Below are 18270 nucleotides of genomic sequence, written 5' to 3' on the forward strand. Positions count from 1 at the left end.
CCCTCCGGCTCCATTGAAATCAACTTTCTGTCTCTTTCTTCTGACTCCTCTAAAGCAACTTAATATGCTAAGCCCTCTACCTCCAAGAAAAGACCCTTTTTTTGTCAAGAAGAATGAGAAGAAGAAAGATCGTTCGGATTTCTGAAGATTGTTCAGTCAAGACAACATACAGAACTTTTGGAGAATCGAACATAAGCAAATATTTAATGTCATTAAGAAAATACCTATTGTGCCTGGGCGAGTAGTTAACTTGGAGCAACTGGAGGAATCTCATTGCCCAGTAAGTTCCATCCTTAGGGCTCAAAAATTGCCTTTATTGTTGCGTCTCTGTGGTCTTGAGTGTTTTAAAGAACCTGTTCACATGTTTTATGCAAATCTTTGTATTTCTGCTCATAAAGGGTAACTGGAAACCCCTGTTTTAGCTAATTGTATTATTGTGAATGAACAATTTTTTAAAGATATTTTTCGGTCTGACTTTTTTGGTGACATTCCTTACATGAATGGTTTGTGAACTGAGGAGTTTGAGGTCACTCTGGAAGCTACTAAGGCAGCCATTGTTGAACCCAATTCTAAGTTATTAGACTTCGGTCCTTTGTCTCTTTGTTTTGAAAAATTGCATTTTGGCTCATATCATTGCTACTACTCTTGTGCCTCGGAAAGGATCTCTTAGTAGCATCTCTAACATGGATGTCTTTGTTTTATTTTGTCTTCTGAAAAAAAATCATATAAATTAGGTTGTTTGGATTCGTGAATATATGATTGAAAGTGTTGAAGACCCTATCCCTTCAGCTAGTTTTCCCTGTGGTCTTCTCATCTCATGCATTATAGTTGATTCTCTGGTCGATCTCTCCTATTTTAAACTGGTTGAAGTCTCTACTACTTACAACTTTAGAACTTTTTCCAGTATGGGGTACACTCTCATTGATAGGAAATGGCATAAGAAGGATTACTTAAATGCAAGAATGGATATACCCAAGGCCATTGGAGTTTCTGCTGATTCAACTTCCCTCCTTCTCAAGAAGGCTGATGAAATTAAGACCCTCTTAGCTACTCTGGAGTCTAACTTATAGGTTATGCATTAGTCAATTGGGAAAATATTGGAGCACAGAAAGGAAACCAGTACTGATCTAGGAAAGCTCCATCTGGCTATGGTCTCTTTAAAAAAGGATGGAGTTTATTCTGTCAAAAAGTTGATTAAGAAAGTTGAATCCATTCGCGTAGGAGATGATTCCTCCAACAATGAGCCATCCTTTTCTATTCAAACCTCCTACTCTAACTTTTCCATGAATGTTGAATGTTCCTACAACACTTTCTGCAGGAATATTCTCAACACTCTCAAGTACTTTCTTGGCGATCATTGATTCTCTCCCTGGTTCTGATAAAACTCTTTTTGTTTTAAAGAATTTATTTCAAGGGATATGTCCCTTTGTTTTGTGGTCTGTAGTATTAGGGTTTCTTCACCCCACACTCTAAATGCTTTGTTTTGGTTATGCTTTCACTTGTTAATTATTCGATGTTTATTTGAAATTATTGTGTTTTGTATGCATTCTCTACTTCTATGTGCCTTCTCATGTGGTTGTTTTCCTTTTTGATTAAGCCAAAGAGAGAGAAAATACTAGCACAGAGTCAGAGGGAGATGGAAGCATAAAAGGATTCAATCGTGGAAGCAATAAATCAGGGGGAGCAAAAAATAAAAATAGGGAAGTTGAATACTTATATTGTACTGTATATTGTCATTATCAAAAAGGGGGAGATTGTTAGTATTAAAGTTGTTTTTCATAATGACTAATGGTTGACTCTTACCCGATAAAGGAAAATTAGTACAACTAGTTTACATGGATGATTGACTGACGGCAACCAAAATGGAAAGAGAATGCCTGTATGGAAGGAAGATCAATCAAGAACCAATCAAGAAGGATTCACACCTTGCTGACTTCGATAGCCAAAGGAAAGAAGATTCCAGTTGGCAAGAAGATTAATCTAGAAGATATCAAGCACCACGACATCAAGAGTCAAAGTTTAAAAAGGAAAGAAAATTTTCTTACATGGAAAAGAAGGTTTTTGTAGAAGGCAGAAAAGCACAGAAGATTCACGGAAAAAGTAATACATGGACATATCTAATATGGATATGTACACTCAATAAAAGAAACATTGCAAATCTTTGATTGAATGAAAATCCCTTGGGTTTTCCCAATTAGAGCTAACGGGTACTTCTCTAAAGCTGAATATAAAAGACCTCTCGGATCCATCAAGAAGAATACACAACTTCACTTGAACTTGTACTCAATTAGTTTCTTTCATCTTTCATAGTAGTTTGCAATCTGGAAAGAATACAATTGCAGGACAAAAAGAATAAGAAAAGAATTGTCTAGGTTATACAAGTAGAGACTGTGTCAACAAAAGACTCATTTGGTAGAGTTAAAGATTCTTCAAGTTGGAATTTATCTATACTCTCACCATTTATAAAAATCTCTAAGGGAAACCTTGTAACCAAAGGGGAATGAAAGTAGGCACCACATTAGTGTTCTAAATCAGTATAAAAGTATCCTATCTCTATTTACTTTATGCATTATATATACTGTGTTATTTGTGATATTAATTTGCATGTTAAGTCAACTAGACTACTGGAAAAGTCGGGTACATAATTTTGTTCACTTGTACATTTGAGTGCCGATTTTGATCAATATTGATGACTTGAATAGTTCTCTTGATGAATAACATATTTGTGTGAGTCCAATGAGGTAATATGAGTTTCATAAGTCTTGTGTGAACTCTTAGCATATCATTGTGGCTAGTTAAATTACAATTTTGAGTCTTACAATAATCATTGCACGCGAGCTTACTTTGTAGAATTGTGTTTGATGATTGTGTTGGAATGTTGTGTGTGTTGAGGATTACTTTAAAAATATTCATGAATATACCTAGAACTTGCCCTATTGGTCTAATTGATTGGTATTGGAGAATGAAAGAAATGATCTTAGGCACAAAATTCTGAGAGTGAATCTAATTTCTCTATACCTTTTTGTGACCTCCTTGTAAGTGTGTGAATCTAGCTCGGAACCATTTGAGCCTAAACTTTTCTTTGGATGAAGAATAAGCATAAATGTTTGAAAACCGGTTGTTGAAATAGCCATTGTCCTTCCCACCTATGACCTTTGTGAAACATTGGTTTGTTTAACTATTCAACTCGGCCAAAAGCCTAAGTTGGGGGTGTGATAAAAATGAGAAAAGGAACCGAGTAAGAAGTTCATGAAAGTCATTCTCTGAAACATGTGGTGAAAAAGATGGAACCTCTAAATTTTTAAAAAAAAGAAAAGAGAAGAAAGAAATGTATTCATTGTGCTTTGTTGAGGAGATAAAAAGGGTGTCCAATGAGCTATATCAAATATTTTGTATGCTATGAATAGGCCAAGGATGATTTATGAATATGAGAAGAATGATAGAGAAGGAAAAGGAGTGAAATTGAGCCATGCTTCAATAATGTAGAGTCACTAAACTGAAATGATCACACCTTTACCCTCTTCCTAATTACAAGATTTGAAAGACCTTTTTCATCTTGCATGAGCCAATTGATGTATTGGTTGGAAGATACAGGCAAACCTATGGATAAAATTATGCATGTTTTTCTCTTTGGAAGTGTGAGAGTTGATTTCGATTCCGTAATTATAGTCGTTGATTGTCTTTGAGAGAGCATGAAATCATTCTTGATGTGAGGGCATTCTAATACTTTCGTTAAGTATGAATTTACATTTGAAGTAAGCACTTGTGAGAATGAACTTTAATTCATAATGGCTAGTCATCGTTTGAAGCTTTGAGTACACTATTGAACATTGCATTTTAGATTGAACCTTGTGTGAACTTTTATGTTGATTCTCAAGGAGTACTGCTTGTAGACATCGCTTTTAAACTGATTGATTTCTTGATTTACTTGAGGACAAGAAAAAGTTTAAGTTAGAGGTGTTGATGAGTCGGGAATTTTGACTTATTTAGAGCTTGTTATTTAATGAAATAGTATCCTCCATAACTGACATTAAAGTGTTGATTTGCTGATACAAAGGATAAAGGATAAGGAAAAGGCATTACAATGTAAAAAGAACCCAAGAAATTGGAAAAAATAGTGAAAAAGAAGGTTGTAACTCACAAAGGAGTAATTGGCGATTCGCCAAGTTGATCCCCTTGATCGCCCAAGCGTCCTGAAGTATAGGCCAATAGTCAAACAAGATTGGTAAGCCAAAAGACTGAAAGGCGACTCGCCGAATTGAAAGGTGACTTGCCGAAGTTAAAGGAGAACACGATCGAGATCGCAAAAGAATTTTGAAAATTTTGCTCAAAAAAAGTGGTGAAGTAGTGAGAAAAAAGTGAAGAAGATGGTTCGATGAACAGGAACGTGAGCTCGCTAAAAATTTAGAGATTCCTGATCATAAAACACAAAAAGAGAGTGAGTCAGAACTTCAAATGGTGACTCACCAACCTAGTATGTAGGATCGTTCAAACTCGTCAAAAGAGATCTGAATGTTGAAGAGCTAGAGCACTTGAAATGCGAGAAGACCTTCCCCTTGGTGACTCACTAAACCCTTAGGCGAGCATGACTAATGTTGCCGAAGTGGTTTAGACTTGAGTTTTCTTCCACATTTTGGGAAGGTATAAATAGTTCTAAAGAAAGAGAAATTGGCATCTTTTACACTGCTCTAAATTCTGAGAATAGAACCTTCCAACTTATTGGGGTTTTGAACTTTGAATTAGGTATTTGAAATTAAAGTGTAATTCAGCTAAAATTGATGGAAGGCAACTATTTCGGTATAATTCTCTTTGATTTTGCAATGTGTAGCTAAAACCCCTGCCTTCTAGGGGGATTCTAATGTAGTTGAATCTTAGTTTTGAACTTGGGCTTTGTGTACTAGCTCATTACTTTGTTAATTTGAGATGAATTTTATTAATTTAGCATGTTTCCACTTATGAATTAAGGTTGCAAACTTAATTCTACTTTATATCTTCATATTTACTTTAGAAGGTTGTATGAAGTGGGTGAATTAATGAATGGCCATTGATGTATGTCAATTATGAATTTCTCTCTCCCTCTCGAGGAAATTATGCTAAGGTTTGGGTTGGTATGTACTAGTACCCATTTGTAGGTTTGAGAGAGTTTGCATGAAAAGTCGATTAGTGATCAAAAAATGCATGTGGACTGTTTGTTTAATCTAGCCTACTCGTCGATAATTAACTACATTGAGTTGTACTTTTACCCTTGTTCGAACTATGAGACTAACTACGCACATCCCCTTGAAGTCTATCCTCTGCTTGTTTAAACTCTGTGATTATTAATCTAGTTGATGATAGGCTACTAAACTCTCTTTATTGTTAATTGAAATTTACCGATTTATTTTGACTCTACAAGAAGTTAAAACACTTTTAAACTTTGTATTTGAATTATTTTTAATACTGTTCCTTGTGGAATTCGATCCCGTCCTTATTCATTGGATTTATACTTGCTAAAGATCACCTATACCTTAAATAATAAGAGGTATACTTGAGCATTATCAAGGTGTCATGCTATGAGTCTACATCATGGGCACTGATCGACACTCTGAATCAGTACTGGTCCCAAAAAAATCATTGACATGGCTTGCTACTATATTAAATGTTGTAACAACTATATGCGGAAGATTTTAAAATATGAGCACATGAAATAACTTAGGAAACAAAATCATTAGCCTTATAGTTAAAAATCTTAAAACCTGAATCTATTGCATTTATTTTGATCAAAATTTGAAATACAAAATATAGAAAACTAAATAAAAATCTAAGATTCAAATGTTTCTATTGTTGTCTTGGATCCACAATTAATCCTATGGATCCTTAGGATTGGTATATTCTTTTCTATCCTGTAGTTTGTAGTTTCACTGAATCAAGCCAAGTATTACAACTCTTTCTACACATCATGTATATAGTCCCCTTTGTTCCGTGTTGAAATAGAATCTTAATTTATTACTTATTATTATATTTTAGATTGTTAGATTAGTTAATGATTAGATATTAGTGTACATAAATATATGTCTGCAAAAATACTGTTGAAAGCAATAACTTAACTAAATTGTCTATGAAGTCATTAATGTACTAAAGATAGGTTATTGGGACAAGACCCCAGGCTACCTGAATATATACTAGAAACATTTAATAACTATTAATACTCTTGATAAACAGAAGAACTCCGAAAGCAAGAAGCTCTCTCCAAAGATGGATGAAAGTGAGATCCTTGTGATGCATCTGATTTCGATCCTAAATGCCAAAATTTGTATCATTTAAAGATACATAATCAAATGACGTTAGTTAATGGAATGTATTGTATGTAAAATAACTGAATGAAATGAGTAGTAAATACGACGAGCAGCTAAAATAAATTCAACTAAATAGTAAAGCATGTATGTTTACTTTAACAATAAAAATTTATAACATAATTATGCATAAATAGCTGTCACAATCCAAAATAGGGCCTAGCCATGACATGGTGATAGGGAATCCGAAGGATCCCAACTAAGCCTCTTAGCATATATCGCATTCATAAGGTCAAGTAAAAGAACCAACAGGAAGTGATGTGATGGGTAAGTCTCAAAATAAAATCTAAAGATAAAGGTGAAGCTTAGGCCCGAATAAATGGACTTGCACATTTTCTTTGTCTAAACATGCCTCTACTATACTAACATAGGTGGGGGCATAGAAAAAGCCACTATGTTACCCAAACAAGAAAATAAATATTCTCAAAATAACAACATAGTCTATAGGTGGCAAAAAAATATAAGCTCAATAAGTAGTCCCCAAAGCATGAGGACTTACCAAAACAAGTGAATAAGTCTTCTATCTAGCCATGAAAGTGTGTAGGGTGATCACCAAGCCCTACATTATAAGACAATGTAGGCAAATAAAAGAAGTATGTGTTAGTACTTTGAATGTACTAAATATGTGAGCATGCAATAAAATATGCCATGACACAATAAAGTGATACAATAGACCATTCTAAGATCATGAAATCATTTGAATTAGTATTTGAAATCATGAAACTTGGCCATGGCAATATACGAACCATAATGAATCATAAAAGAATTTAAACACTATAATGGTAATCGTGAGTCATTATGGGAAATCATATGCATTGAAAACACCATGAATCGTAATGAAGTATACCATAAATATTTTGAACAAAACCCTTAACCTTGTGAGAGCACATACTTTACTTTGTGAGAGATACCGCTAACCGACATAAATAATGTGAGCCATAACATCGAGTCCCAATGTTTACCCATACACCAGAGAAAATGGGTAACTACTTGCCAAGGTAGACTCTTATATGCCTAAGTGGATCCACTAAGCTACATGAAGGATCGAGCTTCAACTACAGGTGACCCTTAAGGAATCGAACCTCTACTACGAGCGATTCTTTATCCTACGGTGGCATGTAGTTATGGGAGAATGGGATCTTACTACTAGTCTCTTTCTTCAACTACATGAGAGAGTGCCTGTGCCAAGGTCAACTCAGTTCTACATATGCTCTCAATGGAATAGATAAATCATAAGTCATAAAGTCAACATCATGTGAGAGGGACCATATCTACTACCCATCCACTATTCATAGAAACATAATCATAGAATAGCTCCTCAATCTTATCTCATGTAATGTGAGTGTAGGCCTTTCATCATTACACATTCATACTTAGGTGAGAAAACCCACCATAATTCATACTTGACTTGAATTTCATCATAAAAGCTTACTTCCTTCTTTTCATGAGAATTGCTTGGAGCCTTGTAAACACATGATCATAACATAAAGATTGTCCTTGAAAAATATAGTCTCATGCATGAATCTATATGAACTCATCTTTAAAATCAGGTAATTGACTTGGAATTATGTGATTTGACTTGATCACACAAATTATATAGAATAAGATCAATTGAAATCATAATTGAAAGAACCCATAAAGACATTCATAAGTTCATACTTGAAGTTAGCATAATTCATGGGTCTAGGTAATAATTTATAGAAATCATGCAATATAATTGAGTAATAAACAATAATTGAATCTGAATTCATACATTAGAATGAGAATTAAATAAAACCCATAATGATATCATGAATCCTAAATAGCATTTAAGGGAATTTATTGGAAAATCATTGAAATCGTGCAATATCTTGGAATTCATGCATATTTGAGTAGAAAATCATGTAATAAAACTTAATTCATGAAATTGGAAGAAAAATCATGGAACCTATAAAATTCCATAATTGAATTTATTAGAAAACTTGAGAAATTGATTGGGCTTCATGGATGAAGGGATCTATGAATCAATACCCACATATCTTGGCTATCAAATCCCTAACAATGGTGAAGCTTAAAGAACTTGAAGATTGAAACCCTAGTTTTTCTTTCTTTGCCCTTGAGAGAGAATCTGGAGAAGTTGAGTTGAGGAATTTGAGATAATGAGGAAATAGAAGGGAGGTTTGAAGAATTGGGAAGTTATAGACTATGAATTTTTCTCCAAATGTGTCTAGATTCATTGAACTAAAAATGGGAAAAGACAATAATACCCTCCATTAAATGTACTCTGAAGACCCTATGACTCAAGTCTATGAGACGTCAATCCTTCTACGAGTCGTACAAATGACTCGTCATCCTTCACTAGTACTTGGAACAAAAATCAGGCCTCAAGACTTTTCTTACAAGTCGATTTTACGATTGAAGTGTCTACGGATCGTAAGACCCATTCGTCCTGCTATTGTGAAAACCAGGAAAACCCTGCGTCTCTGAACCATCCTTACGGATCACTTCTATGGGATGTCAATATGTCTACAAGTCATCAACTTGACTCGTAGACCCTTCTCATACTTAACCAAATTTGCTTCCTCAGTAATATTCCTACGAATCCATCCTACGATTCGTAGAAACTTCTACGAGTCGTAGGTTGATCCGTAGACTGACATAGTGAAGAAATGTTTCCCCAAATCTTCTTTGTTTTGACTTTTGAACTTCCGGGGTCTTACAATAGCAATATTAAATATACAATTTTTTCTTGCAGTGTTTCTCTAACTGACAACCATCATGTGAGCCTTATGATGATACACCCATAGACATTAAAACTTTATAGGACTCTACAAGACGAGTTCAATTTTTGTTAGGATTCTTGGAGGCTACTCCACCTTGAATCCTAATTCATGCCTATATAAAGGGTATTATATTCCTTTGGAAAGGCATCTTGAAAATTCTACAAATTCATGAAATATTCATAAAAAGATCAAAATATGACAAACTCTTCTTGATAATCAAATACTTCATGAAGATCTACAAATTTTTTCACAGAGATCAAGTTCAAATTATCCGAGCTATTCGAGAAATACGCCAATAACAGCCCTCGGATCACGATGGAGATAAAATCCAAATCATCCTTGTTTGAGAAATACACCACTAATGGCTCTCGAATTACATAAAAAATTCAGTGAAAAGAATCAAGGGAACAAACATATTTGTACCCACATTGTTTATCAATAAAATTATGCTTCTTCGTATATTATTTATGATTATAATTTATTTTCTATCACATTAAAACTTTTTGTAAACAACACCGTCTTTACCTCCATGCCATACCTTGCTAGGGTGTAGAACAAAGCTTGAAATTATGGATCCAAATCTAACCCCTTATCAGGAGCTAACTTTGGAGTTGTCCGAACCAATGGCACGATCCTATTTTACCCTAGCGGTGTAGTTTTGGGATTTGGATTATTTGAATTCTTACTTGTCTCGGTGCTCAATACTACTCACAAAATAATGCAGTATGCTTAGTAACTTTTAGATGTCCCTCTTTTCAAGGACAAGTTGATAATCTCTTTCTTTGAGTCTATGCTCAATAATACTTCTTTAAATCTAACTTTTCGTTCTTTCTGAAATAATTCATTTGAAGCTAAATATACTTTGTTGAACTCTTTCTTTTAATACTACTTGTTGAACTTGAAACTTACTTTACTCATGAAAACAATGCACATCAATGCTATAACATGAATTTCGAATAATTATAGCTAGAGAGGATTAATGAGATAGAATATGAATGAATCATTAATTAACAATCATCAGTGCATATGAAATACAATAGTTTAAATAATACAATTCAACAATAAAAAGTTTGAATTAGAGGAAATTTGAAATCATAAAATTTGGGGTAAAACCCTAGCTTTGATCTTACTAACTGACACTGTAGATGTAGGGCAAGAGGAAGAACTGAGTCCCTCACTATGCTAGCTTTACTTACTTTAATTACTTTTCAATAAGTCAAGAGGAACCCTAGCTTGAGAAAGAAGTTCCAAGAATTTATTCTTGGAAACTTGATTGAGGTTTTCTTGAAAATCCTAGGGTTATGGTGTAGGATTTCATTAATAAAACCAAAATCATTATTGGAATAATTGAAATGACTTAGAGTTTCATGGGAGAAACTTACCCTTGGAATGGAGGATGTGGAGAGGAGAGAATACCAGTCCTAGCTTCACATTATATCAAAATAATAATTTTTTTGGATGAAAATCAATTTAAATAGAGATTTTTGTCGGTACCTTTTATTGTGGGGTGTGCAATTTGCACTGCGATATGTGACTGCACAACAACCGCACATGGCTTCTAGTAGAACTTATAAACAAATTCACCTATGTCCTATATTGTGTGTTGGGTGTGTAGAACGCATAATGTGATGTGCGGATGCACACCGACTGTAGAAGGCTTGAAGTGAGTCGTTCATATCACTATCTTTTGGTAAAAATAATCATAAGTTTCTACTCTAAAATTAGATTATCAAGCGGTTGGTGGCGTAAAAAGGAAAACTCAAAGTCTTTTAATTTGATGGATCTTGAGCCACAAAACTCTTAATATTTTAGAAAGGGTGCTTGTTTGAAGTTGACATAAGTAAGAACTTATATCGAAACTCAATCGGTAGAGTACTTCCAACTCAAGTTTGTGCTAGAGGATTCCTCTAAGCTTAATTCATCTTTGAAGCGCTTCCCACACTAATGAATTAATCTTAGTACCTAGGTAAAAAAAAAGTTTTACCAAATTGGAATCTAACTATACATGTAGAACGGTTCAGATCTTATTTCAAGAGTATAAGATTTTACAAGAGGTGTAGGTCTCCAATTGGGTGGCTTTGTATTTTTGAAGTTAGATAGTGGGGTACTGACATATTGAAAGATTCCTTGAGAATGTAAAAGTTATTCAGGATAGACTTTTTATAACTCAAAAAATGTAAAAGAGCTATGCAGATCGAAAGGATTGTAGTTTGGAGTTTATGGTTAGAGTGAAGGTATTCCTGAAGATATCACCCATAAAGGGTGTCATGAGTTTCATAAAGAAGGACAAGCTTAGCTCAAGATTTATTGGTCCGTTCAAGTTACTTTGGCGCATTAGGGAGATGGTAGGCTATGAGTTGGCCTTACCTTTAGGTATATTAGTTGTGCATCTAGTATTCCACGTGCCTATATTGAAGATTTATGTGATTCGATGGGGTTTAGTACATTTGGATAAAACTAATACTTTCGAGGAGGAGGCTATGTTTATTTGGACAGGCACATCAGAAGATGAGATCCAAAATGATAACTTTGGTAAAGGTGTTGTAGAGACAACATCTAGTGAAGAAAGTCACTTGGGATACCGAGCTAGGCATGCGTAGCAGATGTTCCACCTCTTGAACAATACAAGTACTTTTTTTATTTTTTATGTTAGAAGATGAACATATATCTCAGTAGGGGATGATGTAACCGTCCTCATGGTAATTTTGAATTTTCTATATGTTTTCCGTGTTTCACCTTTTATCATAGCTTCTATATATTATTTTTCACCTACGGGAACGGGTGAAATAATTTTCGATGTGATCAAACGAGTATTGAGTGAGGTTTTCTATTTTAAATATTAAAAAATTTGATCAAAGTCAATATTTCAAATTAGTGAGCTCTTAATTGATTTTTTCTAGTTCCATTAGGTTCGAAAGATGATTTTTTACTTAGTTGGATAGTTGGTTTGAGTTTTGATGCATGATTCGGGTCATTGGTTAGATTTTTGAAATTTAAGAAACTTAACATTGACCACAGTCAACATTCAATCGAGAAACCTCAATTTGATGATTTGATAATTCAGTAGGTACAAAATATGATTTTATTCAATGTGCATATTTGGTTTATTTTTGTAGAATTTCAAATAAATCTCGAGAGACAATTCAAGAATTGGTTGTTTTTGGAGAAAATATACACTATTGTATCTGGTGCAATCCCACCTATAAGTTTGGTCCACACTGAAATAGGTGTCGTGGTGATAAAAGTTTATCTTTGACAAAAATGATCTGAGTCAATGTAGGTTACTTCGGTGAGGCCTCATCCATATCGATGGTGTAGCAATGGCGAGGCCTCGCCCGTATCGATGGTGTAGCAATGGCGAGGCCTCGCTCGTATCGACGGTGTCTCAGCGGCGAGGTTTTCTCGATCCTGCGCGATGAGAGCCACTTTTGTGAGGTAGAGGGAATTAAGTGGCTTTCACTGTTGCATGATCTTCCCTCTTTGGTGAGCGGCAGTTGCAATCAGGTCTCTGCACCCACTGAAATTGTTGAGTATGAATAATATTTTTTCTAAACTTGACCTCATTATTGTAAACACAATTTGGAGAGCATAGGAGCACGATTTAAGGTGAAATTCAAGAAGTTTAGCTGGATTCTTTTGTGAATAAATATTATAATTCTTAATTTATGAATTTTTCTCTAATCTACCTATAAATTAGTGACTTAATGGTGTTTGGAGATTAGGAATTTGAGGATTTTAACCCTAAGTTTGGTAAATAAATTTCTTTGATTTGGACGTCAATTAGTGAACCAATTTAGCTGATTTTCAATGTGTGAGTTCCTAAGCTTTAGGTAAATCGATTTTGAAAAAACAATTTCAAGTTCGACACTGGGAGCTCGAAGTTATTTTTTTGATCTAATTTTTTAGCCAATTATTTATGTCAATATGGGTGGTTGCTGACTTGTATACTCGTCTAGATTACATATTTGAATAGATTGAGACCATTTATAGGAAGGGCAATACCATAATTTGGCTTTTCCGTCTTTGGTTAAGGCAAGTTGACACTTTCTTTGATTCATTATGAAATGTTTGTCTATTATTGATTGAATACATAGATAATGGGTAATGCACGGGTAGCATATAAATGACATGACGAGCATTTACGCAGGTACTGGTGTCATCACATAGGAAGTTGAAAACTATCTTCTTAAATTGATGAATTTTGTGAATTGGTGAGCTTGAATTTAGTATAGGGCATCCAATAGAATGCGGTGTTGCTCACTTGATAATGATTAAATGATTCTAGTTGAAGGTTTGCATATGAAATGCTTATTTGATTAATCTTTCACTATCCTATTCTCATTGTAAAATAGTTTGGAGTTATTTTTGATTGTTTGTGCTAAGGATTAAATTCAGCATAGGATTTGTTGTGTTGGTGTTGCATCTCATACACGCGCATAGACATTTGAAAAGTGAAAGGATAAGTATTAGTTATTTTTGATTGTTTGTGCTAAGGATTAAATTCAGCATAGAATTTGTTCTGTTGGTGTTGCATCTCATGCACGCGCATAGACATTTGTAAAGTGAAAGAATAAGTTTTAGTTATTTTGATTGTTTGTGCTAAGTATTAAATTCAGCATAGGATTTGTTGTGTTGGTGTTGCATCTCATGCTCGCGCATAGACATTTGAAAAGTGAAAGGCTATGTTTCGGTAAAGGGTCACCAAGAATATTCACAATATATGATTTATATGATAAGTTTTAGTAATGTTAGGTACATGATGCGTATATGAACCTCATGAGTCCTTCATGTATTCCGACTATCTGATATAGAAAACATGGTTATACAGGATTCTGATTAGGAGCCCGTTTGGATGACCTTAAAAAAAGTAACTTTTATGTATGAAGTGTTTTTAGATCTTTGAAGTGCTGAAAGTTATTTTTATAAATAAGCAGTTGAGTGTTTGGATAAAAGTGCTTAAATGAGGAAAATGATGTGAATTTTAGGGTTAAAAGAATAAAAAGGATAGTTTGGGAATTTAGTTAAAATATAAGAGATATAAAAGTAATTTCCATGGTCAAAGAAAATGACTTTAAGCACTTAGAAAAAAAAAGTTAGGAATCCTAACTTTTCATTTTTGACTGACTTTAAGAACTTTATGCTTAAAGTTAGCATTAGACAAACAGCTAAAAAGGGTCCAAACGGGCGCTAGGTCATATATGCATTGCATTATCATTATACCTTCATTTCATTCTCAGGAGATGGTATATTAGTTTCGTTGTGGAAGTGACTAAGTCATCATAAACTTATTAGCATTTTTTCGAACTTCAACTTGATTCTATATTGTCTTGAACTGATAAATTATAGTCTTAAACTGCTAGTTTACTTTCGATTAGAGAAATCTGGTATTGATAGTATAATGAAGGGTAAAGGAGCAGTATAGGATCGACCCTCGTTATCACATCATTTAAGGGTAAGTCGACGATGTTGTTGTGCACACGTATTCATTGTACTCACCTTTTATTGTTTTACACCTTTTTTGTGCAGGTTCTGAGCACAATACGAGTGGCAGGTTATTTTCTCGTTGATTCCGAGCTTTCAAAATCTTGGAGGTAGTTTCTTGGCTATTCCGCAACGTCCAAACTTCCTATCTTTATATTTTGTCGTCCATATTTAAGATCTTATAAGCTTGTATTCTTGTCACCAAATTTTAGGCGTTGATATCTTTTTTCCCAGATTCTGTACTTGATTTTATGAAAGATTCGTTTAAAGATTTACTTTAGCTTTTGATTTCCTTAATTCTGCATTTTCTTCTTAATTAATCCGTTATTGAAGGATTGACTTGCCTATGAATGGGATTAGAATATATGCCGTCACAGTTTTGGAATTTGGGTCGACATTAACTTTTATCATTTGAATGTATTCTTATAATCCAACAAAACTAAATTTAGTGAGATTTTTTTCCGAAATAACATTTTACTCCCTTTTTATTTGAAATTTTTGTTCTGATTTGATTCTTTTTTTTTTCGGAATATAATTTTGCATGTTTTTTTGGTTTTTTAATCTTCTTATAATAAGATTACCACGCATAATTTGTATTTCTTCAAATAATTACCAACTATCACTTGGATAGACTTTTAATTCCAATTTTAACTTTAGTCTTCTTAAAAGGCTAAAAAGCTATGAAGAAGACCATTTATGTCATTTAATTATTTTATCCCAAAATAAAAAATTCTAAAATTCTTATCTCATATTAAACATAATATGGAAATAATATCAAAGTTGTCAGGTATAAGCCACCAAATTGGTTCCTTTCTTGACTTTTAGAATCTTATAACCTAGATATATCCAGAATTATAACGTGTGTAAAGCACAAAGTTTTGTGCTATCAATGTATATTAGTATTGATATTAACAGATAAAAAGGTGTTAAAAATATATTTAAATTATTATTTTTTTGAGTTTCATATCTAAATATAGAGTGTGAGTTTCATACATAAACTATCAGTTATTAGTTTGAGAAACACATCTCTCTCTTTTATTTCACTTTCATCATGGTGTGTGTACTACACACTCTCTCTTTCATTTAAATTTTTTTATCACATTACACTCCAGATGGATAAAATATTCCATCTTAACAAAAACTAAATAAATTATTAGAATTAGTTAAAATTAAGATTAAAATATTACTATCTCCCTTCCAAAAAAAAAATATTATAAACTAAAATATAAAATATTTTTTTTACCTCACTCCACCACTTTCTCTCACCATACCCCCTTTCCCATACCAATTTTTTAATTTTATTTTTATTTATTAAATTTAAAAAAAAAACTTATTTCATCTCCCATTCCTCCCTTTAAATAATAATTTAGATATTTTTATTTTAATTATTTAAAAAAGAATTCTACCCCGCCCTACCTAACCCTCTACTTTCAATGCTTTTTTTCTTGTTTTGTGTTAGATATATAGATGTGATTTTAGTAAGCTATTTTTCACTTCCCGCAAGACTTTTCTTAAAATAAAATTTTTATTTCTGCTTTATTCGATACGCAAGTAAGAAAAAATATTTCCTTATAAATATATTTACATATCTAACACAAAATGAGAAAAATATATATAAAAAAAGAAATATATATATATATAATATTTTTTAGGTATAGATGGGGTGGGTATGATTTTATTTTTTTAAAAATAAAAAGAATAACATGTTTTAGGAAGGAGTGGGGAGAGGGGGTGAAGTATGAATTTTAAAAAAATATTTTATAAGAGAAATTTTAAAAATAAAAGGACGGGGATTGAAGGGAAGGGGAAGTGGTGGAGTGTGTGAGCAAAATAAAATTTTAAAAAAATAATTTCTTTTATAAAAAACTAAGTTCTTTTTTGGGGATAGAAATACTTTAATCTTTAACTTTAAACTAATATTAATAATTTATCTAATTTTTGTTGATGTGGAATATTTTATCCATGTGGAATGCCATGTAGGAAGTTTTTTTTTCAAAAAATAGAGAGAGTAGAGAGAATGTATTACATACACTACTGAGGTGTGTTTCTCAAACTAATAAATGATAGTTTAGGTATGAAACTCAAAAAAAGTATTTAAGTGTGTTTGTGACACTTATCTCATTAATATATGATACTTATTGTCACTATCCAAAATGATCCATGATGGACAACTACACCTAAACACGGAAGTTGAACCCAAAACTATCCCAATTCAACACTCGGTGTAAACCGAATATAAATAGGTGGAAAGCAATCTTAGAATCCGCCGTTTGGATTAATTTTTGACTTTTAATTTATAAATCATAAGTCATAAATTAAAAAATTTAACTTATGGTTTTTGACTTATTTTTATCATTTTAGCTTAAAAACAAGTGTGTCATGTTATTTTTTTTTATTTTTTAATTTACTCAAACATTTCAAAAATACTTAAATGTTATGACTTAAAAGCACTTAAGATAAGTCAATTCAAATAGGCTTTTAATCTCCAACCTAAAAGAAATTATATAATACAATGACAATCCCAAAAATCTAAAAGTTGTTAGTTCAAGAGCCTCTATGAGTGTAATATAAGTACAAAAACATAAATAGAATATCTGAAAAGAAGACATAAGAAACTAAAGGAGAGGGAGACTGTTGGAGCTAATTTTGATGATAAATATGCAGGTACTATCAAACCATCAAAAAAGAAAGAAGAGCAACACAAGGGCTGCGTGGAAGGAAAGAATCAATCCAAAGAGATAAGAATCAATCCAAGGAGATTTGCAAATCCATTAGAAGAAAAGAGATCAATCCAAGGAGATATGCAAATCAATCTAACACTCGTTGATTCAAGGAAGACAACATTGAAAGGAAAAAAAGATAATCTGTGCAAATCTGATAAGGGGAATCAGACCCTTATCTTATTGAAGGAAAGAAGAATATAACGGAATATCAAGCAGGATTTTGAAGACCTCTCAACGGCTAGAGATACAAAGTCAAGCTATACTTTGTCCTTATTCTTGGAGAGAAGGATTCACCTTCTTTTCAAGGATCAAATCATTTGGGTTGCAGAAGTCAAGCCACATACTCTATAAATCACAAGATCAGTGGCTGGCACAAATATACATTCGTCCATCCATTTTACAAACTCAGTTCTACTTTACCAAGTATTGTCATTTTTTTGTGAATGATTGTGTAATCAAAAAAAGGAGAGTTTACCTGAGTGGTGAGGCATTGTATCAAAGGATAGTGAAAAAGAAAGAGAGAACAAGAAATAATTGAGTATAGATCTAGGATCTAATTTACACACCCTTTGTAACCAATTCACAAAGCTTAGTAGAACACCCTTGCAACCTAAGGGGACTGGACTAAGATCCACATTGGATCTCAACCAATATAAAAGCATCTGGCCTCACTTCTTCTTTATGCTCTTTAATTATCTCTTTACTATTCGGTTGATATAGTTAATTGTTTTACATGTTAGTCGACCAAAGAAAATAAAAAGATTCAATTCACCCCACTCCCCTATTGCACTTTCAATTGGTATCAAAGCTTGGTCTCACTATTTTATCTGCCTTACAGCAGGTGAGAAAAGATCATGACTCAACAGACTATTGGTACTTTATTTCAAGAAGGAACATCTCAAACTAGACCTCCCTACTTCAATGGAAAGCATTTTTCTCATTGAAAAATAAGGATGAAAACCTTCATCAAAT

The 18270-nt window shown here is 33.1% G+C and overlaps 1 long non-coding RNA gene across 1 annotated transcript; it reads left to right on the forward strand.

The window, feature by feature from the left end:
- The first annotated feature begins 201 nt into the window (after nucleotides 1-201).
- On the forward strand, nucleotides 202-14850 carry LOC129871329 (uncharacterized). Its single transcript, XR_008762237.1, has 2 exons — nucleotides 202-280; nucleotides 14621-14850. It is a non-coding gene; the product is annotated as an uncharacterized LOC129871329 (long non-coding RNA).
- The last annotated feature ends 3420 nt before the right edge of the window (nucleotides 14851-18270 follow it).

Source organism: Solanum dulcamara, chromosome 10, assembly GCF_947179165.1.
Source record: "Solanum dulcamara chromosome 10, daSolDulc1.2, whole genome shotgun sequence".
Classification (NCBI taxonomy): domain Eukaryota; kingdom Viridiplantae; phylum Streptophyta; class Magnoliopsida; order Solanales; family Solanaceae; genus Solanum; species Solanum dulcamara.